We start from the raw sequence: 26,712 nt of genomic DNA, 5'->3' as shown, positions 1-26,712 counted from the left end.
TGCATTGTGTTATTGGAATGAATCCCCTAGATATTGAACCCGGCCCTTGTTGCTGCCAACTCTGACGGGCAGAAGGGTTACATTTTTGGGGGCTCGTTCCTCTCTGGTGCTCACCATCAGTACACTGGCCATTTGCAGTGGTGTTGTGCTGGCTGGATCCGATGTTTGGGCTTCCCAAAACTCACTGGCAGCCTGCCTTTCTTCCTCCTCTCTGACCTCTTTTATCAGCTGGGAGTAACTTGGGGGATGTTCCCGTCGTTCTCTAAGCTGGAGATGAAGTAGAATCGGGTTCTGATACTGAGTTCCTCTTACAATTTGAGCCAGTCTGGTCTGATCCATCTGCTCAGCAGTCACTGCGCCCCTCATGACAGCTCTCTGAAGCAGTCTCTCCAGTCTCTGGATGTAGGCTGAAGCCTTCTCGCCCTTTTGCTGTCGGGAATTAAGGAACTTACAGTAGCTGTCTTCAGGGCCCTCTGCGCTCCCAAAGGTGTGTTCAAGGGCCTCTAGGCAGTCCTTCACACTGACCCCAGGGTCAATGAGCTTCAGGCTACGAATCACATCAATACTGGGCCGCCAAGGCTCTCTATGAGGCATCTTCGCTTTTCTGCATCTGGTACGGCCCACTCTTGCAGCATTTCAGTGGTATGCTCTAACCAGGGTTCAAACTCCTCCTCCCCAGCAAATAATCTTAACTTAGGACAAGAGTCTGACGCAGCATGGGACAGCACAACCTTTTCCACTGTTTGCCGCAGAGCTTTTGTCCAGTCATCAGCCGAGGCTGCAGCCTCTGAGCTAGAAGCTGCTGAGCCAGGGCCCAACAAACCTGACATATTAGCCATTATACAAACAGTAATTTCCTCAAAATATAAGCACAAACAAAATATAAATTGTTTCCCAATGTAGTGGATCACTCAACAGGTGCTTGCGAGGGGTACTGACCCAGGGATCCTGGATGAGCCCCCAAAAATGTAACCCTTCTGCCCATCAGAGTTAGCAGCAACAAGGGCCAGGTTCAATATCTAGGGGATTAATTCCAATAACACAATGCAAACCGGCTCGAGCCCCTACCCAGTGACCTGGGACAAATATATACTACCCCCGCTGAGCGCCTCCAAGAGGCAATATTTCCCCTCTCGCAAACACATAGTCTGAGTGTAGCAAAAAGCCTTTTAATAACAGAGAGAAACAATGTGGCATTATGTTGGGGAAACACCACCAACAGGATTCGTAACACAAGCCATGAGCAAAAAAACCCCACCCCAAGCAAATTGGGGCATGGCCTTTCCCTTTGGTTCTTGAGTCCAGCAACTCCAAATCACCCAAAGTCCCAAAAGTCCAATGACCCAAAAGTCTCTGTCCCTGGTCAGAGCAGCCCCAGAGTTCAAAAGTTTATCTGCAGAGCTTTACCTCCCAACCTGGGTGGAGATGGGGGGTGGGGGAGAGGTAAGGGGCACCTTACATGATCTGAAGCTGACCACCCCACAGCTACCCAAATTTCTCAGCAGGACTCTGTCCCCCGGCTGGAGCTCCTGTGAACGCACTCTGGCATCATATCGATGTTTGTTGCGGTCTGCGTTCTTCCGAGCCACAGCGGTAGCTAAGCGATAAGCATCCCGCAGCTTTTCTCTTGGTCGGGATACATATTGCTGATGAGTTTCGTAGCTATCTCCATCCTCTGATACACCAAAGCACAAGTCTATGGGTAATCTTGGTTCTCGCCCAAACGTCAAGAGATATGGGGTGACTCCTGTAGCATCGTTCTTTGTGGCATTGTAGGCATGCACCAGAAATGCGACATGCTGGCTCCAGGTTGCCTTCTGCTCTGGTCGCAAGGTTCCCAACATATCTAGTAGGGTTCGGTTGAACCTCTCTGGCTGAGGATCACCTTGGGGGTGATAAGGTGTTGTCCTAGACTTTTTAATTCCTGCTATCTTCAGCACCTCCTTCAGAAGGTGACTCTCAAAATCCCGCCCCTGATCAGAGTGTATCCGAGCCGGGAATCATAGACTGAGAAATATTTGTCCCACAATACTCGAGCGACGGTGGTGGCCCTCTGATCACGTGTGGGATATGCCTGTGCATACCGTGTAAAATGGTCAGTCACTACTAGAATGTTCCCAACATTCCTCTTGTCTACCTCTACAGACAAGAAATCAATGCATACCAATTCCAAAGGTTTGTTGCTGGTGATGTTCTTGAGTTATGCAGCCCTCGTGGGCAGAGTTTTCCTTTGAACACATCGAGCGCAAGTCTCACATTTCCTGTGAACATCTTCAGCCATTCGTGGCCAATAGAACCTACTACGAATAAGTTCCAGAGTCCTCTCCATCCCTAAATGCCCAAAGTCATCATGCAGGGCCCTCATGGCCAGGGCTCTGTACTTTTTTGGCAGCACTAGTTGTGCTCTTTGTTTTTGTAAAGGGTCGGTGGTCATTCGGTGTAGCACTCCCTGAATCAGTTCTAGTTTGGTCCATTCTCTCAATAGTAGTTTACCCTCCGGGTTAGGTGGGACGACCGCAGCTGGGCTTTGCCCCTCCCTTTTGGCAAGTAGTGTATCACGAATGTCAATATCTTGCCGCTGGGCTTCTTGCCAGTCAGCCGCATTGAGCATGGGCAAAGGAGATTGGACCAATGCACTATAGTTCACTGAAGCAGAAGGCATGCACTCAGGGGGCAGGCCCAAAACTTCTGCAACACATCCCTGAAGGCTCTCACGGGCCTCTGGCTCTCGGCGACTCACACTGCAAATAGCTCTCACTCCATCTGTGGGTATCACAGCAACTTCTGGAGCCTGCGGACGCCGGGACAATGCATCTGCAACTACATTGCTTCTCCCTGATCGGTACTGAATGCTGAACTCATAGCTAGCCAAGGCGGCCACCCATCTCTGCCCTGTAGCATCCAGCTTAGCACTTGTTAACACATAAGTCAGTGGATTGTTGTCTGTCCACACCTGGAACTGAGCACCATACAAGTAGTCTCAAAATTTCTCAGTAATGGCCCATTTCAAGGCCAAGAATTCCAGCTTGTGGGTGGGATAGCGAGTTTCACTATCAGACAGTCCTCAGCTGGCAAAGGCTACAGGTTTACATTTGCCTTCCTCTTTCTGGTACAGGACTGCTCCACATCCCAGAAGCAGCTCCCACCATCCTATGGACTGCTCCACCAGCCTGTCCACAAGGCACTCCAGCCATTCCACAAACTGCTCTACAATATATCTTCAGGCTCCTCCACTATTTAACACAGCACTCAGTGATTTCAGCTCTTAGGTGAATTCAGTTTGTAGTAGGGGAGCCTCAGTGCTGGTGCACCATTAGCCCAAAGTGAGCTCAACAGCCTGTAACTAGACTCCTAATGGAATCAAAATTAGCTCTGATATTCCACAGTGAAGAGAGGAGGAAGTGCAATTAGCACATAAGGCCCTCACCCAGGGGCCCATACCACCAAGTATTAATACTTGTCCACAGCCTCACTCATTTCACAGAGTTTTGGAACCCATGACCCTTGCCTAGCAAGTGCTACTTAGTTGATGGTGAGTCCCTCCATCATAACAAAAGGCCAAGTACAGTTCCAAGCACAGTTCCCATGATCAGGGTAATAACAATTTATTCTTTCTGCCCCAATAACAGAGACACTGGGGATCCCACAGCAGCCAAAGTGACCATTTGGTCAGCTATGGCCTCATTCTAGGCGGGGTGGGTGTGCCTATGCAAATGAGATCAGCCCCTGAAGTTCTTTTCCACAACTTGCCACACCTCACCACCAGATGTCAGGGTGGAGCTCATCCTGACACTGCTTACACAAGTATCGTAGGCATAATTGCACAAGGCAGAAAACCTCTCCTTCAGCACTGAAGGCAAATGCCTTTTGTCTTACCATGGTGTTTAGATGCTGCTTGTAATTATTAGAACTGGGAGCACTGGCTGTTGGGAGTCTGAAAGGACAGGAAACAGGAAGGAGGGGGGAGAGTTGAGGAGGCTGAGTGAGAGCTACCGAGAGTGCAGCAGCAGCTTGGTAAAGAGGTTTCCACTTCAAAAGTAAAGTCCTGTTGAAGTCTGTTAGTACCTTGCCTGGTTGCTACAACATTTTGGTGACGAGGATGGATCTTCTGCCTCTGAACCCACCTGCACCCTTTCTGCAAAGCCCAGGTGAGCCTCCAATTGCTTTTACTGCCTGGATCCATATGTTTGAGACTTATCTGCTTGCAATCACTGCTACAGAGATTTCTGAAGTAAGAAAGCATGCTCTGCTAATCCACTGCCTTGGAGCAGAAAGGCAGCATATATTTTACACTTTTCCCCTTGCAGATGATAAATATGAGACTGCACTCACTCACTAAAGAACTTTTTTGTGCCAAAAGTGAATGTAGTAACTAATCGCTACAGATTTTGCCAGCGTGAGCAGAAAACAGGGGAGACTATAATGCAGCATATTGCTTCCCTGAGGAGTCTGATTGTAACTTGTGACTTTGGGAATATGGCAGATGAGATGGTTAGAGACCAGCTCATTGAGAAAACAACCATGCTTCGTGTAAGAGAACGCTTACTTCTAGAACCACAACTTACACTAGAAAAAGCAATAACCATTGCTACACAGATTGAGTCAGCTACAGCTGAAGCCAAAATAATGAGCATGGATATAGGAGGCACAGTCCAGGCTGTGACTCCTTTGCAGAAAAGTTCACTATCACTGCAAACAAATGATTACAAGAGGAAAACTAATGAAAAACCACCGAATCAGCAAATTCAAAATACAGTAAAAGCATGCTTTCACAGTGGATCCCCACAATACCTTGCAAACTACACAGGATGTCCAGCAAAAGTAGCTCAGTGCAATCATTGCAAAAAGATTGGGCATTTTGCTAAAGTATGTCGCAGCAGCCAGTTCAATCAACAGGTGCATGCAGTTACAATACCAGATGTTACTGTGCTGAGCATGGACAAAATCACTACTGCACATATTCCAGAACAAATAAAGTGCACTGTAAACATTTCCACCGTACCCTCAGGTAAATCACACTCTATTCAGCTAATGCTGGACACTGGCTCAGCAGTATCTATACTACCTGATTCCATGTATTTGCATTATTTTAAAGATGTGCCTCTTACTGAACCCAGACTTCACTTGGTGTGCTATTTGAAAAACCATATTCCAGTACATGGCTGCCTGCCAGGATAGTTACTGTTGGTGATTGCTGTGTAACTGCAGAGTTCTACACTGTCCACAAAGGCACTGCTATCCTTGGCAGAGATTTATTAGCTGTTTTAAATCTCAGGGTACTTAATGGATGAATTGATCTTCCTCAGCAAAGCACTCTTGCGGTACATACACCAGTTTCAACTGGGACCCAACGCCAGGTTGAGGAGAAACTCGGCTGTGCTTATGGGTTTCTGCATAAAGTTAAAATGTGGAATAATGTGATGCCTGTATGACAGATGTTATGGCGCTTACCATTTTCAGTCAGGGAAGCTGTTTCAGAGGAACTGAGAAAACTTGTTCAAAAGGACATAATTGAGGAGATTGATTCCTCGGAATGGATTTCACCTATAGTAGTGACGCAGAAGGGTGGAGGCATTCGCCTTTGTGTGGATTTAAGGGAGCTAAATAAAGCTATTGTGATTGACAGCCATCCTCTTCCTCACATAGAAGAAGTATTTGCAGAACTCTGTGGAGCAAAGATATTTTCTACTCTTGATTTGCAGAGCGCATACTACCAGGTTATGTTTCATGAAGATAGCAGAGACATCACAGCATTTATTACACATGAGGGACTATTTATTTTTAAATGTGTTCCATACAGTCTCGCATCTGCCCCAAGCGCCTTCCAAAAAATGATGTCATTGATTCTGAAGAATCAACATGGAGTTTAGTGCTATCTGGATGATATTATCGTGTTTGGAAATACTTCTGAGGAGCATGAGAATAACCTGCAGTCTATACTAAACTGCATCAGCAAAGCAGGCCTCAAGCTCAATAGGTCCAAATGCAAATTTAGACAAACTGAACTCTCCTTTCTGGGGCATACAATTTCACAGGCTGGACTAAAACGTGATCCAGATCATATCCTGGCAATTTCAGATGCTCCTCCTCCAACAGATTTGCAAACCTTATGTTCCTTCTTGGGTCTTACCTCCTGGTATGCAAAATTTATTCCCAGTTATGCTTCTGTCATTGAACCGTTACGAGAATTAGTACGGAGAAGTTCAACCTTAGTGTGGACAACGGAGGCACAAGCTAGTTTTGAAATGGTGAAAGACTTGATTGTACCTAGTCCAGTACTTGCACTATTCGGTCCTGCATTGCCCACAATTGTTACTACTGATGCTTCTGATTATGGACTTGGGGCTGTCCTCACACAACTTCATGAGGACAACACAGAGAGGACTGTTGCATTTGCTTCAAGGACACTAAGTAATGCTGAGAGGAAATATTCTACAGTCGAAAAAGAAGCACTTGCTTGTGTCTGGGCTACTGAAAAATGGAGAACTTACCTGTGGGGCCGCACGTTCAAGTTGCGCACAGACCACAGCCCTTTGACGACGTTGCTCACCACGAAAGGACTGTGAAGAGCAGGATATCGTATTGCTAGATGGTCTGCAAGACTACTCTCTTTCAATTATGAACTGGAATATAAGCTTGGAAACCAAAATGTGGTCGCTGATTGCCTTTCTCGCCTGCCTTTGCCTTCACCAGATGGTCCACCGGAGGATGAGGGTGTAGTAGTTGCGCTTATTACAAGCGCTCTCACTGCAGTTACAAGAGAACAATTTTAAGCTACTTGTTCAGCGTGTCCAATTCAACAGAAACTACGGGAATTTCTGACAAAGAGATGGCCCAGTGACCCTACAAACCTTGACCCAGTTTTGCTGCCTTATTTTAGAGTTCGAGATGAACTTTCTTTGCTTGATGGCTGTGTGCTACGAGGTACACACCGGCTACTTGTGCCAGAAGAATTACAGTCAAAACTCATACACCTGGCACACGATACTCATCAAGGAATTGTCCGAACCAAACAACGACTACGGGATCTGTATTGGTGGCCAGGGATGGACTCTCAAACTGAAGCACTCATAAAATCCCGTGTCACTTGCCAAATGCGTGATAAGACAGCAGTGACATGTGCCCCTCCATTACAGCCTGTTCCTCTTCCTGAATTTGCATGGGAAAAAGTGGCGATTGACTTTGTAGGACCCTTTGGTATTGCTCCAAGTGACTGCCGTTATGCCATCACTTTAATAGACTATTTCAGGAAATGGCCTGAGGGAGCGTTTACATTGAAAATCTCTTCTGCTACAGTAATTAAGTTCCTCTCTTCAGTTTTTAGCAGGGAAGGTAACCCCAAAGAACTGGTTTCAGATAATGGTAGTCAATTTACTTCCCTGGAGTTTGAAACTTTTCTAGCAGAGAGAAACATTTTACACAGAAGGTCATCCCTATATTACCCTCAAGCCAATGGGGAAATCGAACGGTTTAACAGAAGTTTGAAAGAGAGTTTGCAAATGGCTAAACTGGAAGGGCAATTGTGGATAACCTTCACAACTGATTTCTTGAAAGCATACCGGGCTACATGACATGCCACAACGCAAAGGTCACCCGCAGAGTTACGGCATGGGAAACAGATAAATACTAAACGGAATATTGCTGGATTGTTAAAGGCACGACCTGATACCCCAATTAAGGATGACGTGAGAAAAACAGTTGAACAGAACCAAGCAAAGTATAAGACTTTCACAGACAAGCAGCAGGGTGCTAAGGAACCAAAGTTTGAGTGTGGTTCCTTCATTAGAATACGAAAACCTGGAATTTTACGCAAAGGGGACCATAAATTCACAGCTCCTCTTAAAATCATAGAGAAGAAGGGACCTTACACCTATCGACTTTCTGATGGGCGGGTATGGCATGCTTCTTATCTTGCACCTGCCTATGCACCAAGAGGAGATTATGCCAACCCCCATGCTGCATTGGATGACTTCACCGTAGTACCAACACAACAAGACATTGCCCTGGAACCGGGGCTTGAGAGACGGCCTGTCAGACCTAGACGACCACCTGTCTGGACTAGAGACTATGTTATGTAGTATCTACAGCGTTTTCAGTGTAATATTTCTGCCAGCAGTATAGTGTCTTGTTTCATATTTGTTCCTGTGGTTAGAATAACAATGTTTATTTTAATTGGGAGAGTTTCTCAAGAGAGGAGGGAATGTGGTGTTTAGATGCTGCTTCTAATTATTAGAACTGGGAGCTGTTGGAAGTCTGAAAGGACAGGAAACAGGAATGGGGGGTGGGGGGGAGAGGAGTTGAGAAGGCTGAGTTAGAGCTACCAAGGGTGCAGCAGCAGCTTCATAAAGACTTTAAAAATAAAGTCCTGTTGAAGTTGGTTAGTACCTTGCCTGGTTGCTACAACACTTACTTCCTTGTTTATCTCAGCCAGCTGTTGCAAATAGCTTTAGCTATTTAGGATGCTTTAAGGCCCCCAACTCAGGAAAACACAAAGTTTAGCATGTGCTGAAGTACTGGAAGCCAATGGAATTTAAAACCCTCCTTCAGGGCTTTCCTGACCAGAGATGCTTTCAGGAATCAGGGTCTCACGAGGAAATGAAGTTTAAGACATTAGGCCAGTTTCTCCTCCTGCGCTGGTCTATTGCCACTGATTTCAATGGAGTGGGTCCTGCTTTACATCAGTGTAAGCAAAATCAGAAACTGGCCCATTTGCCTCCAGTAAAGCTTAAACCCTGCAGCTTTACTTCCAACTGCTGTTTCTATCATGGCTTTAGTAAAGATCTACACATTATTTCAGGGAAAAGAGATTTTCTACTAGTTAAGAGCAAGGAACTGCATCTGTTCCTGCATCTGTTAGTGAAGATTAGTTTTTGAAGGCAGTTGGGTCGTGAGCAGGAAGCAGGCCTGCCTTCCCAGCTGTAAACAGGTGATGATGTTTTACTTTGCACTTGGACAGCTTTGCTCATCTCCTTTCCAGAGGTGGGAAAGTGAAGCACAGTGGGAAGGGATGCAGCTGGGGAATTTCTGCTTGGGCTGCTTCCAAAACCGGTTTGTAGAAGTCAGTTTTGTTCACCGAGATGTTTTGGTTGTGGGAACGTCCCCCAATACCAGGCTATTCGCTCTTTCTCTTAATAGCAGCAGGAACAGTTGTGCCTTTTCCACCTTTTGCTGTTTGTGCTCCCCATGGCATCCTTACCAACGAGTGCCAGGCAATACAAATACATGTATGGGATCCTGGACAGGGAGGGGAGCATATATTTTCACTAGATGCAGATGATGTCCTTTTCATGTATTGCTCAGCTTGGAAGATTCCCCTGGCCCTTTAATAAGTTGCATGGACTCACACAGGGGCTCGCAAGCTTTGGAGAGACAGAGCCCTGTGATTGCCAGCGATTTGTCTGGATAGGGATTCTCTGGAACTCCACTTCAAGTGGATGCTTGAAGGGCTCACATATACATTACCTGTGCATAGGAAGAATCATCTGAATAACTAGAGTATCGGCTAGGAATTTAGGACCAGATTATGTCTGCTCTTTCAGGGATGCAAAAGGGTGGGGAGAGGATGTTGCCCCCCATCCCGCCAACAGCCCTTGTGCTCCTGTGCTTTTGACATCGGAACCTTTACCAAGCAAAGGTCTGCAAGTTGCAGCTCAAGCAGTGCAAGGGTGTGCTGCTGGCTGAATCCTGGACGTGACCCTTTTCTGAGCTGACTAGCAGACTGGGGCCAGCATATACTGCACCTGGTTATAGCCACTGCCTCCAGAGTTACCCTGCCTCTGTCCCACACAGGCCGAAAGCCCTCGGGAACTGCCACTCGTGCGGTACCCTCGGCACCATCCCATGCAAGGGGATGGCTTTTAAAGCCCAGCTTTAACCGCGAGCCAGCTCCCTCACCCCTTTGAGAAAGCCTAGGTTCATCTTCCTTTGTCACTAGGTGGCAGAATTGGCATTACTAAACCGTGCAGGATTTCCTTAATGGTTACAGTTGACTTCTCGATTCCCTCCTGCAGATTGCATTGCTCAGCATTTGCTAAGGGTGCAGTGGAGGGAGAGGTGGGGTGGAACAATCTCAGTTCCGTTTCTTACATACTGCATGGCAACCTCTCGAGGCAGTTCTCGTACACAGCTGGCTGGTGACTGGCACGATACTGGGCTCAGGGTAAAGAAGTCCAGTTGCGTCTCTATAATTACGTCTCTATAACTGCATCTGATGAAGTGGGTATTCACCCGCGAAAGCTTATGCTCCAATACGCCTGTTAGTCTATAAGGTGCCACCGGACTCGTTGCCGCTCTATAATTACACAGTCTTTTCTGGAGAGCATCCCTCTAGCTCTGGCTTCTTAGCTGACTAAGAGGGGTGGCTCAGAACTTCTTCCCAGCAATTTCTGCGGTTGTTGGACTGCCTATACACGTTGAAAGCTTGATCGACAAGAATCTGTATCTAGGAGGGGGCCTGTGGCACTGGGCCAGCATTCATGTCCATCTGGCCTTTACACCTAGCTCTCTCCTCCTACAGTGCACTCAAGGGGCCAAAAGAGGCCTCAGGTTTGATCCAGATCGCTGAGAGCGAGGTGAACTAAGGCACCTGGAAAATCTCAGACCTGGAGAGTCTTTTGTGGTTAGCTTCTTTGTGTTCGCACTGGGTTCCTGTGTCACACAAGCTAGGGCATCAGCTTGTTAATGTTCCTTCTAAATTCAATGCCTTTTTGGTTAATGGAAAACAATGGCAGGGGGAGGGAGATGTTTTGGGAGTGGGTTTTTTACTGACATACTGAGCCCAGATACATTAGAAAAAAGGTAAAACAGAATGAAACAATGTGTGAAGTAGATCAGATCAAAATTACAGCTACTCTAAGGAGTTAATCCTGAAGTTACTGTAATACATCATTGCACTGGTTAAGGGAAGAACTCCCCTGTCCCCCTCACATTTCATTCAGGTTCTAATATTGCACACATCAGTACAACATCTGATATCACTGGGGCTGGGGTTAAGGGAGATTGCTTCCTCTCAATTGTGTGTAGGGGTGATGTTAGAGGTGGGTCTGGTTTAAGAATCTGCACCAAAATCCCCTGGTTTTGGGGGAAACATATGGATCTAGATCAAAATCTGCATTTCACACACTCTGGCTCATCTCTGTAATGAGCTGAGCCAAGCCCCAAGAATTACTGAGCCCCCACTGAGAATTCTTCTGTATACACCCACACTTCAGTGCTCTTAACCTTTCTCAACCGTTTTCACCAGCTTTGCGCATTGAAAGCCCAGAAGGCAATTGCTTCTCTTGGTGGCTCAATCAATTTAATGTTGTTTTTTCTTGCTCCCCTTGGGTTTCTTGCACTTAGATGTTTGTTTCCTATGTCTCTTCTGTAGGAAGTTTTTACTAAGAATTTCCTTTTTTCTTAGCGAATGGCAATTTATTTATTTCTCCCCTGCCCCATTTCTCTCACATTAGAAGTGTACCTATCCTGTGCGCCTTCACCACACCTTACAAATACACTCACGTAGAAACAATTAACACAGCAGCTGCGTCTCACCCCAAAGCCAGAAAATATTTAACCAAAGATTAAATCAAAACCCAACCTAGCCAGACAGCAGCTCTTATGTCCCCTATGCCTGAAAACCTGGCCTGGCGGTGGGCCCCAAAGGAGAACAGTTTCGAGCTAGTCCAGACCAAAGAGCCACATGCAAAGCTTCTGCTTTCACATTGTGGGTGGTAAAGCATTGGAGATAGCAGTGGTAACTAGGGAAGAGACGGATATGGATATAAACAGCTTAAGAAGTCAAGAAAGCCAGAGTGGCTGACTGCAGCCAGTTTCCCTCCCTCCATCAGAAGAAAAGTGTTCATGCTTTTAGCCTAGGGCTGTCGATTAATCGCAGTTAACTCACACGATTAACTCAAAAAAAAAATGAATCACAATTAATTGCACTGTTAAACAATAGAAAACCAATAGAAATTTATTAAATATTTTTGGATGTTCTACATTTTCAAATGTATTGATTTCTATTACAACACAGAATACAAAGTGTACAGTGGTTACTTTATATTATTATTTTTGATTACAAATATTTGCACGGTAAAAATGATAAAAGATAAAGTATTTTTCAATTCACCTCATACAAGTATGGGTTCTGCTCAATAATGATCCAAAGCAGAGTGAACTCATGTTCATTTTCATTATCTGAGTCAGATGCCACCAGATGAAGGTTGATTTTCTTTTTTGGTGGTTCGAGTTCTGTAGTTTCCATATTGGAGTGTTGCTCTTTTAAGGCTTCTGAGAGCATGCTCCCCACCTCGTCTCTCTCAGATTTTGGAAGGCACTTCAGATTCGTAAACCTTGGGTCGAGTGCTGTAGCTATCTTCAGAAATCTCACATTGGCACCTTCTTTGCGTTTTGTCAGATCTGCTGTGAAAGTGTTCTTAAAACAAACACGTGCTGGGTCGTCATCCAAGACTGCTATAGCAACATGAAATATATAGCAGAATGCTGGTAAAACAGAACAGGAGACATACAATTCTCCCCCAAGGAGTTCAGTCACAAATTTAATTATTGTATTATTTGTTTAACAAGCATCATCAGCATGGAAGCATGTCCTCTGGAATGGTGGCTGAAGCATGAAGGGACATACAATGTTTAGCATATCTGGCACGTAAATATCTTGTGACGCCGGCTACAACAGTGCCATGCGAATGCCTGTTCTCACTTTCAGGTGACATTGCAAACAAGAAGCGGGCAGCATTATCTCCTGCAAATTGTAACCAAACTTGTTTGTCTGAGCGATTTGCTGAACAAGAAGCAGGACTGAGTGGACTTGTAGGCTCTAAAGTTTTACATTGTTTTGTTTTTGAGTGCAGTTATGTAACAAAAAAAAATCTACATTTGTAAGGTACACTTTCACGATAAAGAGATTGCACTACAGAACTTGTACTAGGTAAATTGAAAAATATTTTTGTTTGGTTTTTACAGTGCAAATATTTGTAATAAAAATAAATATAAAGTGAGCACTGTACACTTTGTATTCTGTGTTGTCAGTGAAATCAATATATTTGAAAATGTAAAAAACATCCAAAAAATTTAAACAAATGGTATTCTATTATTGCTTAACAGTGCGAATAATTGCAATTAATTTTTTTAATCACACGATTAATCGTGATTCATTTTTTTTATTGCTTGACAGCCCTATTGTAGCCATAAGCTGGTCACCAGCTATACTTCCGGAAGGAGGTTTCTCCCATAGTTTAGCACTGCACAGTTAAATGCAATGTGGAAGTTTCACACTTTGCATTATCTGCCATTGGCTGCTGGAGACAGGATATTCGAGTGAGTTCTGCTACAGTAAATATTATGTTTATTTGGTGATGATTTAGGGGTTCTGTTTGTATCACTTCTGAACTGTTGATGATTTTATGAAATTGTGTTAGGAAATTAGTGTGCTATGGAAAGCCTACGTGTGTGTGGATCCATCCTGGAGTAGCAGGGCTGTGTGACTTCTTTGGCAGGCCAGAGATAATGCTGGGTGATCAGCCCTCATTTTGAAAGCGTGTCTCTCTCAGCAACAGAAGTTGGTCCAATAAAAGATATTACCTCACCCGCCTTGTCTCTCTAATATCCTGGGACCAACACGGCTACAAACACTGTGTGTACAAAGTAAAACAACCTGGGACAATAGATTTGCTGTAGCTGGGAGAAGACACTTCCTCCTCTTGTCCAAAAGAAGGGGGGTTTGAGACCGGTGGGAAATTACCAAAAGGCAGAACAAAAGAAGCAGGTGACCCCAGCAAGAGTCTCTAAGGGGACTCAAGGGGGGAAAGTGGAGGGGAGAGTCATTAACAACAAATTAAGGCGAGGGAAATTGCTGCAGGAGGGCAGGCAATGGGGCAGAGGACCCTGCCTGACTGACGGAATACAGATGATCCTCTAAGGCAGGGGTGGCCAACCTGGGGCTCCGGAGCCTCGTGCGGCTCTTCAGAAGTTCAAATGCGGCTCCTTGTCTAGGCACCGACTCCGGGGCTGCCGCTACAGGTGCCAACTCTCCAATGGGCCGGGGGGTGCTCACTGCTCAGCCCCTGGCTCTGCCCCAGGCCCTGCCCCCACTCCACCCTTCCCGCCCCCTCCCCTGAGCCTGCCGTGCCCTTGCTCCTCCCCTTCCCCCCCCCCGAGCCTCCTGCACGCCACGAAACAGCTGATCCGGAGGTTCCGGGGCGGGGAGCGGGTGCGGCTGCCAGTGGGCGGGAGGCTCTGGGAGAGGGGAGCTGATGGGGGGCTGCTGACATATTCCTGTGGCTCTTTGGCAATGTCCATTGGCAAATTCTGGCTCCTTCTCAGGCTCAGGTTGGCCACCCCTGATCTAAGGACTCCTCAGGGAAGGGGGAGCTAGTGAGAGGCATTGTGTTGAGGATGTTTTCTATGGTCTGTACTCTCCGGTGCTTTACATGATTAAAGAGCCTGAAGATGTTGGACTGTACCGAGTGTGCATGTCTGTGTTGACGGCTTCACAACCAGTGCGTGCCCCTGAGAGAGTTCAACTGTCTGCCAGAAGCTTCCCACCTTTGGGGTGGAATTCTGGGAGCGGGGTGTGTTTAAGTACCCAGGAGTCTGAGGGGCCACACTGAGCTCAGAGGGGCTAGGTGGCTGGACAGCAGGTTCCAATACTCTGATAGGGGTGTCAGAGGGTGGAAGCCAGGGGTTTCACAGAATAGTTTTGCACTAATTGCACAAGCATATTGGCCAATGTACACATAAGCTGGGTACTTGTAGATGCAAATGTCCAATTAGATGCTCATCTGACCATCTGCACATGCAAGTACCCAGTTTGCTGCACACTTGCAGTAACTGCATGTATAAATTAGAACACAGCTGCATGCGTGTGTGTGTGCGTGTGTGCGTGCATGCGTGTGCAAAGTCATGTGATTCTACTCTTTTGAATAGCTGGCCCTAGAAGTCAGACCTGTTCCAAGTTCAGAGAAAAGAGCAACTTCCCCTTTGTGCATATTGAAATTCTGCAACGGGGCAAAGTATTTTTAGCCTCTAACATTTGGGAGTCTGAGCACAAATGCTAACTCCTCTATTAAAACAGTAGCTTTGCAGTGAAGAATTTTTCCTACATTGCAATTGTTCTCCCAATATAAGAGCTTTTTTAGTTTTGCAAACAATGATTTAGGATTGTTCTCTTTGATTGCTAGGCTCTTTAAAACAATGGGATGCTTCAGTGGTAATTTTGGAGAAGGGGGAAAAAGAGCTATCAGTGACTTTTCAGGGATATTCACAGCCAAAGATTAAATCCCCAATAGGATGTATTGTTATTCTTGATTTAATGACTGTTTATTCATCATAAAATGCTCTTCATAACATTGGTTCCTAGGGATGACTCGCAGTGTGGTGGAGAAATTCAAACAGGATTGACTTGGGCACCCAATTCAGCAAAACATGTAAGCAGGCGGTTAACAGTAAGCATGTGTTTAAATGCACTGCTGAATAGGGATGAGCTTAAGCACATAATGCGGCAAAGAGTCCTGTGGCACCTTATAGAAATTCACCCACGAAAACTTATGCTCCAGACTAACAGACATATTGGAGCATAAGTTTTCATGGGTGAATTGCTATAAGGTGCCACAGGACTCTTTGCAGCTTTTACAGATCCAGACTAACACGGCTACCCCTCTGATACTTAAGCACATACTTATTCATAGAATCATAGGAGTGTAGGACTGGAAGGGACCTCAAGAAGTCATCTAGTCCAGTCCCCTGCACTCATGGCAGGACTAAGTAATAACTAGACCATCCCTGACAGGTGTTTGTCTAACCTGTTCTTTAAAACCTCCAATGACCGAGATTCCACAACCTCCCTAGGCAATTTGTTCCAGGGCTTAAATGCCCTGAGAGTTAGGAAGTTTTTCCTAATGTCCAACCTAAACTGCCCTTGCTACAATTTAAGCCCATTGCTTCTTGTCCTATCCTCAGAGGTTAACGAGAACAATTTTCACCCTCTGCCTTGTAACCATCTTTTATGTACTTGAAAACTTATCATGTCCCCCCTCTGTCTTCTCTTCTCCAGACTAAACAAACCCATTTTTTCCTTAGTCTTTCCTCATAGGTCATGTTTTCTGTGTTTTAATGTTAACTGCCGGCTTATGCACCTTGCTGAATTGGGGCCATGGTCATCACCCTTTGGGAGCCGAAATTCCCGAGCCCTGGCAGCTATTTCTGGACAGTAATGTTATGTCACAACTGACAGTGCCTCGGAAGGCTGCTGAGGCTGCCCAAAGCCTTGCTTGGATGGTTTGTGAAGTTGGCATGTACCTAGAGCACTGCTGCTCATGAAGCAACCAGAGAAGTAAATAGCTACAGAGAGTGGGAACAATGAACAGCCCCTCTTTCATGCCATTGTAAGCAGCCTGTCTCATACCACCCCTCCATCCTTATTCTTGGCCCAAGCCAATGGCAGGCTGGATGCTCTGACACTCTCTCCTCCCCCCACAATTTTCACACTTGCTTGGAAATGGTCTTACGGTTTTTTCCATCAGTGACTTTATACTAATCTGGGGTTCATATCCAGGGGCCTAAAGTTAGGTACCTAAACCCATATTTAGGCCTCTTATTAAAAGTGGCTTGATTTTTAAAGGGTGCCCTAGTTCGAGAGTGTCTTAGTGTACGGGACTCCCTCTATACAAGAGTTCGGGGAGCTGTGTTAATGGAAGTGTATCTTGGAAAACAGAGCAAGACAGGGATAAAACTGAACCATTTGCCTCGTTACTGTTACCCGGGCAGCTCGTGAGCTGGTGTACCTTGGAGCCGACCCAGTGATTTGGCATGACATGGCATGGCACTGATTTATGCCATCTGTATGCCTGACCCTTAGAGAGAATTTATAGATCAGAAAAGATAGGGTAGAGTTTTTAGAAGCACATGTCCCATTAAAAGTCAATAGAACTTGTGCTGTCAAATCTTAAGGGCTTTTGAAAGGCCCACCCAGTGCCTCCTCCAAGGGTTTACCATCTAATTTGTTCTCATTTCTAGTAAGACATTGGGAAGACAATGGCTTTGGGCTAGTTTGGTTTGCACTTGGAAGGTGGGGCTGAATTTGCTCTCCCTCACCCCTAATTCACACCAAAGTAAGCCCCCTGAAGGGAATGGAGTTACTGCGGTAAAACTGGTGGCAGAGGCAAATTGGTCCCACTTTACATCAGCCAAACATTTGGCCCTAGAAAGTCCCACACTGTATAAACCATGGAAATATTTGTTTCTCCTTGCCTAGTCTCACCCTCATTGTTTCTTAACTTCCACTAATTTCTCTGAAAAACAACTTGGCCTGCCATGAAAGACCTTCAAGGGACGCAACTGGAGGAGAACAGCACAATGTTTGTTAGAGCTGACTCAATGGGCACATTAGAGCAGCTGTTGTTGTCCTTTAAGATTTACGGTTCAACCTCCTCCCCCAGTCCAGCAACATAACTTCACCTTTCCCCTACTTCCTTTGTTTTGCAATCATTTTGCAAATCAGCACAACAAAATGTACACAAGTGGCCTAATGCAATCAGCGAGCTCTGAATGTCTCACTGCTCTGAACAGCGCTCCCACCTCTAGGGAAGCTATTTGCAGCGTTGGGCTATAGACCGGGATATACACCTAAGGCCCACCTCCTACATCCACGCATGGGTCTGCCTTAGGAAGTCATTATGCCTCCAAAATACTCTTCTCTTAGCACTGCACGGCACTCAGTACTTCTACTTCCCCTAGGAAGGATTGTGTGTGTTTGCACTTTGCTGGAATGCAGCACTCCTACAAGGTGCTGAAAGACAGCCCTGAAGACCAGTCATCCCCAGAACCGGCAGCAGCCGCTCGCTCTGTTCCACTCAAATGCCTCAGCTCACCCAGACATACCACAGTGCAGTCTCAGGGCTCCCTTAGAGCAGTGTTAAAAGAGGCAGGGGTGAGCTGCAGAGGTCGAGCAGGCAGTGGGGAGCCACAGGTCCTCTGGGCAGATGGCTCTGGCCTCTTACCCATCTCAAGCTATCCAGGGGTTCAAAGCCCTGTCTGTTCCATTGGGTGCGTTGAGGGGAGGAGTTCCTTGCAAACTGACCTATTGGAAACTCCATGACAGCAATCAGAATTCCTCTTCTCCTCCATGGCAGGGCTTGATCTGACTTGCAAGTTTTCTACTGTAGGCCTGAGTTGGATTCCTGGCTCAGACACAGACCATATGTGTGACCTTGGACAAGTCACTTGAGGAATTGTGGCACAGTTCTTCATCTGTAAAATAGTGATAATATTGGCCTACCTCACTGGGCGGGAATGAGGATAAAAATTAAAGTGTGTTTTACCAACTCATGGTTTTACTGCAAGTCTCATGATATTTGGCATTTCTTAAACTCCCAGCTCCTGGAGTCATCTGATTACATAAGAGTCTCCCCTTCATATTTAAATAAAAATTTCTAGCCCTTATGGTTGCAGATGAACGCATGAAAATGAGAACCCTAAATGCTCAAACAGAAGCCAACAGTTTTTAAAATGTAATGAATTTGGGGGGGGGCCTGACTCAGTTCAGAATATTTGAGGTTGGCAATAGTGAATATTTGTTAGGTGATCACATGCTATCCTAATTAAGTTCACAAAAGTACCTAGACAGATACATTATGGAGAGACAGTAGCCTCATCATTAAGGTTGCAACTAATTTCCATTATGAAACTCTACATTAGTTGTGTTTTGGGAAAATGGCTTTTGGGAAAGACTGGAAGTTAGCATATTTACTTTGAAAGCAATGGAGAATATTTCTGCAGAGCTTCAGGGAAATTCAAAATGATTTGAGTAAAGGAAGATGCAAAAAAAAGGGAAGATTCCAAAACCAAATTACTGTTTCAGAAAGAATGTCACTAAGTGACAGTATACCAGGTGATCATTTATAAAACCAAGTCCATAAAGGAACAGTTTAAAATGTCAGCTCTTACACCACCCACATATCTTGGGCCAGGTCCCCAGGTTGGGTAAATTGGCACAGGAGGTTCACTGAAGTCAGTGAAGCTATGCCCGTTTGCAGCCGTTCAGAATCTGGCTCTTTATTCTTATCTAGCACAAAGAAATGCATATTTAGGCAACAAAAATCTTAACTCTGACCCTGAAGAAACACTATTCTTTCATCAATAAGCTCTGGCTGTGAGCACAACACAGTACCCTTTTAAAGGTAACGTTCAGTTGTATAGGATGATGTATTTGAGGCTGGTAAATGTGCAAGTTCACATTGACAATTTTTTCATTACGCTCCACTTTTCCTATAGAACTGCATAGAACATTCACTCTCAGCAGTTAAAAGTACTTTTTTGGAAACATTTTACTGTTCCTTAAGTATATTGACTAACGATGTTTCCCATTTGACAGCATCCTTCGGAAGAATTTAGTTAGTTACCACAATTAAGAGAACATATTAAAAGCTACAATCCATGAATGAAAGAGAAAGCTGCTCTGTGCAATGAAACATATATTCCTTTATACCTCATAGGGAAAGTGTTAATTATGTAGGCAATATAAGATATATGATGCCCTTAGCTATTTGTTTCCTTGCTCCTGGAGTTTCCCAAGCGACTTGACAAATAACTGGATTATTGTTTAGCAACCCACAGAGGCGTGTGTGTGTGTGTGTGTGTGTGTGTAAAAATGAAGTGTGTGTGTGTGTGTGTGTGTGTGTGTGTGTGTGTGTGTGTGTAAAAATGAAGCAACCTTTTAACCCTGAACTGGTATACATTTGCATTGCTTCATTGACTTCTGTGGATTTACACTAGCAGAGGATCTGGACTGAAGTTTTCTGGAGTTGGACTGGATCCTATGGGCCCACTTTTCCCTGCCCTGCACCCTGTGTAGACATTTAAACCTGACAGAACGAGGAGTAATGGCCTCAAGTTGCAGTGGGGGAGGTTTAGGTTGGATATTAAGAAAAACTTTTTCACTAGGAGGGTGGTGAAGCACTGGAATGCGTTACCTAGGGAGGTGGTGGAATCTCCTTCCTTAGAAGTTTTTAAGGTCAGGCTTGACAAAGCCATGGCTGGGATGATTTAGTTGGGGATTGGTCCTGCTTTGAGCAGGGGGTTGGACCAGATAACCTCCTGAGGTCCCTTCGAACCCTGATATTCTATGATTCTATGAAACCTGTAAGTAAGTGTCCCCAGTTCTCAGGGGCAGATTGTGCCAGTGTAGCATCAGAGAGGGTGCAGCTTGCCTGCATTTCCTCTGCTTAGGGAGGGTGGGGGTACTGTGGACTGGGCAAAGACTCCTGGAACTGCCCTACTGTGTGTGTCTGCTTCCATGGGTCTCCTATGGGCTACTGCAGGGGTGCAGTACCACTAGGGCACAGGTTGATCATGACCATGCCTCCTCCTCCCATCCCTATGTCATCTCCACCTAGTCATGGAACAATGTGGGGAGCATCCCCAGTCTCTGTGCGTAATATAAGGGGGCTGTTGGAAGGATTCCCCAAGGGCTTTTACACCTGGCCAATTGTCCCTTAGTGCGAGGCTAGCTCAAAGGTACAACAGTCTGACCCCCAGCTCCTCCCTTTGTATATTCAGCTGGTGTATTGCCCCTTTTGTACTAATCAGGGAGCATTTGGTTATAAGGATCAGGTGTAATTTCTGGAGTATTTCAAAGGACGAAAATATTTCACATCTATTTGATAAGCCATTGGCTGCAGGTAAAGTATGTTTCAGCTTATACAAGCTAATTACAGCCAATTATAGTGTGACTGGCCTCCCTCAGCATTACTATGCCTAGCACAACTCATAGTCTTGTAAAATAGGGATTTGATTCCAACTAAGCATCTGATTTGGGAAGCTCCCTGCTTGTGGAGCTGGATCATTCATATAATGGATCAGAACAGGAGTTACTTAAATTGACCCAGTTGTACCAGATTCCACCATGTTTTCATATAGCTTATTATATATAGTTACCTCTGGCAAGTTCCGTCAGAGGTGACCCTCAGACTCCATCCAAGAGACAATGTATCAGTGGGCAGATTTTAAACAATATTCTTGCATTTATGAGTCTCGTTAGCCAGCGTGAGACTGATTTGTAATAGGCCTTTCTACACCTTACTTCCCAGTGGAGTCTGAAGTCTGACCAAGTGATGACATGTAACTCCTAGGGAGGCAATACCACCCAGCAGACAGGCACCAGACAGGGAATCAGAAGTCCTGGTTTCTATTGCTAGCTCTGCCATTGCCCTTGGACAAGCCACTTCACCTCTTTCCACTCCTGGTCTTGTCTTGTCTATTTCAATTGTTAGCACTTCAGGGCAGGGGCTGGCTGGTGTATGTCCAGTGCCGAGCACAATGGAATGCCCATCTGTAATGAAAATACATTTCAGCAGGGCTGATGTGCTGGGATTTGTGGTGGATTGTGAGCTAGTATTCCAGTGGTTTATCTCATCATGCAGGTAACTATAGTTTAAAGTCAATGGCCCAGATCTGGCCCTGTTGTAACTCCATTGATTTCCGCCCAGTAATGGATGAATTTGGCTGTTCGTGGAGATAACCAAATCAGTGCCTGCTTGGACTTCAGATTTAACAGTTTTCCTGCTAATAACTCTTGGAGTACTTCATTTCCCAGTAAAAATGCTCTCTCTATCTCTAAGCAACTTTTCTTTGGCGTTTCTTTAGTGATTTCCCTGTTAGGTGAACTCTGTTTAACCTGCAAAAACAAAATTGTTTTGTCCTTAATTGGCACTCTACGAACATGGCTTCTGGAAAGATTGTTCGGGTTACTTAACCCAGGGTTTCTTTCAAACTTTATCTTTCTGCAGCCCCCCAAACATGCTATAAAAACTCCACGGCCCACCTGGGCCTCAACAACTGGTTTTCGGCATCTAAAAGCCAGGGCCGGCGTTAAGGGGTAGCGAGCAGGGCAATTGCCCAGGGTCCCACACCACGGGGGCCCTGTGAAGCTTAGTTGCTCAGGCTCCTGCTTCAGCCCCGGTGATGGGGCTCAGGGCTGCCACGCAGTGGGACTTCGGCTTTCTGCCCTGGGCCCCAGCAAGTCTAACACTGGTCCTGCTTGGTGGACCCCCTGAAACCTGCCCGCAGCCCCCCAGGGGGCCCCGTCCCACTGGTTGAGAACCACTGACTTAACCCACACAATTTATAGTTTCTGCAATGAAATTGGGGAGGGTGGGGGGCTCGACAGAATTATCAATTCAGCTTCCTCCTCAGCTTCCCCTACTAGCAGAGGGAAAGGCATGACCAGTTTCCCTGTCTCCCATTTAAACATTGTTTGCATATTTTCCACTTAGATTAAATTCACACCTGTGCAGAAGGATTTATAGTGATCAATAGGTCTTATGCTGTCCCTCTGCATAGGGGTGAATTTTGCAATGTACGAGTATCACTGATAACACCAAGGGCTCCTAACAGGTGATAAGAGCTGGGTTGGTATGTTAGCTTCATTGTTCATTGACGTACTCAGGGAGGCTTATAACTTTTAAGACAAATGGCTGTGACCCAGGAGTAGAAGACATTTTGCAAAGATGTAAGGCAAACTACAGTTAGAAATGCCTAGAGTAGATAGTTATGGTAATCCACTATGACCCACATTTTAATCTCCCACAAGATGATTTTTTTTTTTAATTTTACCAGGGTTTTTCCTAGCTGTTCATCAGGCTTCTCACACAGCAAAATACTCTGTTGCCTGTAGTGGAAGTGTGGCCAGGGCTGGAGTTAGCTCATTGCATATAATGCATTAGTTTGGAATTTTATGAGCAAGTCACTTAACTTGTAGCTGAGTTCCACATCATTAAATACTAGGTTATTAGTGGTAAGTATGTTAATTATTACATTAGTGTTAATATATTAAGTTACTTTTGCAAAGTGCTTTGAGATCCTTGGAAGAACTTGCAAGTGCCAGATGTTATTTTATTTCTACAAGAGAGTGACAACATGTTAAGCAGACACTCAGGTGACCTCTGGTGGTGCCATATATTATTTAGAGAGACAGATATATCGAAGGGCTTTGTAATCTGTATAGCACAAGTCATTGTTCCTTCTCCTTTGAAGCAGTATGAAACTTCAAAGGCCATCAAAGCTGCAAGGAGATCCACTGCCAAGCATCATAATACTTACTTTCCCCAACTTGAATACATACATCTGTGCAGCGAAAAAAGAAAACGCTCGACACATCCAACTGCATTGCTTAAGATTCATGAGTCACAGTTCTCTATGAAAACCGCAGAGAAAAATATAACAAACATCTAAATGTGACAACAGCCCCAATTTGGCTTGATCGTCTTTGGGTGTTCTGGCATATTTTCTCCCCCGCCATGTCATTCAGACCAAGATTCAACATTTCGTTTATTGAAGCAGACAGGGCCCCTCCTGTTCTGCAGCATCCAAGACCATGAGACAGAGCATAGGCGAAGCATTTGTAGCCCCATACTGAAAAGTCTGCCGTGCGTTTAGTTAGGATGAGCCTACGCAACAGATGCACAGGAGCAGGTAGAGTAAAAGCTGGCCATAACAGCATGGGGAAAAGCAACAAGTCTTTAATGGGTAGGAGAGTGTTAGGGGGCTTATTCCTTCACCATTTACTCCCCTGGTCCTTCTCGCATGAACAGAGAGGAACAATCCCCGAAGTCCAAAGGTGCAAACCATTCAACGTTTATTGGGGTGAACTTCCAGCAAGTATGATTCCAGTTTCCTTCCTTAGTGCCCCCCTTCCCAGCTCTGGCACCACAGAGCCTTACACCTGTGTCCCTGTTCCCATTCCTGCCCTTAGCCAAACATGATTCCAATTTCCCCACCTCCATTCCCTGTTCCCATTCCCCCAACTTACTTCCTGATTGACTGCAGACTATATAGTAAAACTTCAGTTCTGCTTAGCTATACCTTAACCAATCATTTTCCTGAAATTTAACTAACCAATCCTAACATATTGTAACATGATTATTTAACCAATTATATCCCACCACCTTAATTAGTTTACACCCAGCAAAATTAATTATACAGCAGACAGAAACAATCACAGACACAGACAGAGATTATACAGACAAACAATAGGGAAATGGGGACTAAAATGATAAAACAACACAGAAATGAGGATTTCACATCCCAGCTATTGATAAGTGAGTTCTTGCCAGACAGGATGCTATCAAACTAAGTTTCCTTTTACATTTTCTAGGCACTTCCCTTTCTCTGGAGGTGACAGGCATTATCAGGACAGGATCGTATTCCTAACAGCCCAATAGCACCTTCTTTCAATGAGACTAGTTTGGGATGGGAGGAGGTGACCGGTCCCTTCCCAGTTTATGGCTGCTTCTGCTGCTTAGCCAAAGATCTTAGCCTAAGAACAGGGCCTCAGACTGTCACAGTGAGAAAAGGCCTTATACAGACAGACAGTGGACACAAGAACAAATGGATATAAACTGGCCGTCGGGAAGTTTAGACTTGAAATTAGACGAAGGTTTCTAACCATCAAAGAAGTGAAGTTTGGAACAGCCTTCCAAGGGAAGCAGTGGGGGCAAAAGACCTATCTGGCTTCAAGATTAAACTCGGTAAGTTTATGGAGGAGATGATATGATGGGATAACACGATTTTGGCAATTAATTGATCTTTAACTATTCATGGTAAATAGGCCCAATGGCCTGTGATGGGATGTTAGATGGGGTAGGATCTGAGTTAGTACAGAGAATTCTTTCCTGGGTATCTGGCTGGTGAATCTTGTCCACATGCTCAGGGTTTTTGGCTGATCGCCATATTTGGGGTTGGGAAGGAATTTTCCTCCAGGGCAGATTGGAAGAGGCCCTGGCGGTTTTTCGCCTTCCTCTGTAGCATGGGGCACGGGTCACTTGCTGGAGGATTCTCTGCACCTTGAAGTCTTTAAACCATGATTTGAGGACTTCAGTAGCTCAGACATACATGAGAGGTTTATTTCAGGAGAGGGTGGGTGAGATTCAGACAAGATGATCATAATGGTCCCTTTTGACCTTAATATCTATGAGTCTATGAGTGATTTTGATTCTCTGTTTTGTACCTCTATAACTAGCTAAGTGATAAGAATACACCTAAATTCTTAGAATATAGGCCTTTACAGACAGGCCTGAATATCTATATCCTAACAGAGAGCAGGAAGATACTGGCTTTGATTTAAGGCCTGGGATTTTAAAGCTTCAGAATCCAAGCTGCCTTTGAGGGTATAATGCTTATTTTTCCATTTCCTACAGTCCTGTGCCAAATGACCTACTTGTTCCCCTATCAAATCAAAGGGTATAATTTGACCAACAATGTAACAGCCAGGTCACGTTGGCCTGTGCCAGATTAATAGACTGCGGACAATGCAACTGGCTTCACAGGGTGCTGATCAGCCCAGTTTATTCATGCAGGAGGAGGAGAAAAACCACAAAAGCCAGCAGAAAGATTTCACAAGGCATGACCACTTTACCTCTGCTGGGACCTTTCCTGCTTCAGAAGTTAAAGTGGCAGAAACAGAATTAAATCCAGGTCCCCAGCTAGTAGATCATAGAATATCAGGGTTGGCAGGGACCTCAGGAGGTCATCTAGTCCAACCCCCTGCTCAAAGCAGGACCAATCCCCAATTTTTGCCCCAGATCCCTAAATGGCCCCCTCCAGGATTGAACTCACAACCACCCTGGGTTTAGCAGGCCAGTGCTCAAACCACTGAGCTATCCCTCCCCCGTTAGTGCCCTAATGAAAGGCAGGATGGCTCAACAGTTAAGTCTGTGGCTGTTTTGTAAGGTTTATAACAGTCTGAACCCTTGGGGACAGATCCTCAACTGGTAACAGCTTCAACAGAGCTATCGTGGTTTACACCAGCTGGGGATCTAGGCCCAGCTCCTCCAAGGTATTTAGCAGCCTAACTCCCGTTGATTGCAATGGGGTTTAGGTTTCTAACTGCCTTTGAGGAGCTGGGTCTAAGCTCTTGATTTTGTAAAGATGGACAACTCCCATTGCTTCCCCATCTGTTACATAGCAATACACTCCTGGCATTTGCCAGTTGCTAGCTAGAGATAATTAAGGATCAGGCAGTTATTAGAAAAGATACATTTATCTCACATGGACGTACTAGGCCAGAGACCTCATGTCCCTGTCTGGGATGGTTAGTTCCTATGACAGTGAGGGGCCTGTGGATATCTAGTGTGTATGTTTGTTGTAGCAACCAGGCAAGGTACTAACAAACTTCAACAGGACTTTAAAAATAAAGTGGAAACCTCTTTACCAAGCTGCTGCTGGACCCTCGGTAGCTCTCACTCAGCCTCCTCAACTCCTCCCCCCTCCTTTCTGTTTCCTGTCCTTTCAGACTCCCAACAGCCAGTGCTCCCAGTTCTAATAATTACAAGCAGCATCTAAACACCACAATGTTCACATGAATCATAGCACGCAAGACCATTGGGCATCTCCACAGAAGGATGTGGATCTCTTAGTGCTCCATAAAAGTTAACTATCTGGAGTCCTAGACAGCTGCAGTGGCCTTTACAACCTCTTCTACAACACAGAAGTCAGTTGTCCAACCTGTAGGTGACAAAGGTGGACCTACTGTAACATTCTACTCAGAGCCAACCTTGAAGAGTATTCTGAACCTTCTCCTAGCGCCAAATGCGACCTGCCCCTTAAGTCTACCAGGCTGTTACAAACAAGTCAGCAGCCAGGAGAGACTCCTGTGATGGTGATCCATACTGGGACCAATTACACCATCTCAGGCATAATTCTACAAATTCAGGGACCTGG

The sequence above is a fragment of the Chelonia mydas genome, chromosome 5, assembly GCF_015237465.2.
Source record: "Chelonia mydas isolate rCheMyd1 chromosome 5, rCheMyd1.pri.v2, whole genome shotgun sequence".
Classification (NCBI taxonomy): Eukaryota; Metazoa; Chordata; order Testudines; family Cheloniidae; genus Chelonia; species Chelonia mydas.
Note: the sequence above shows the minus strand (reverse complement) of the source record.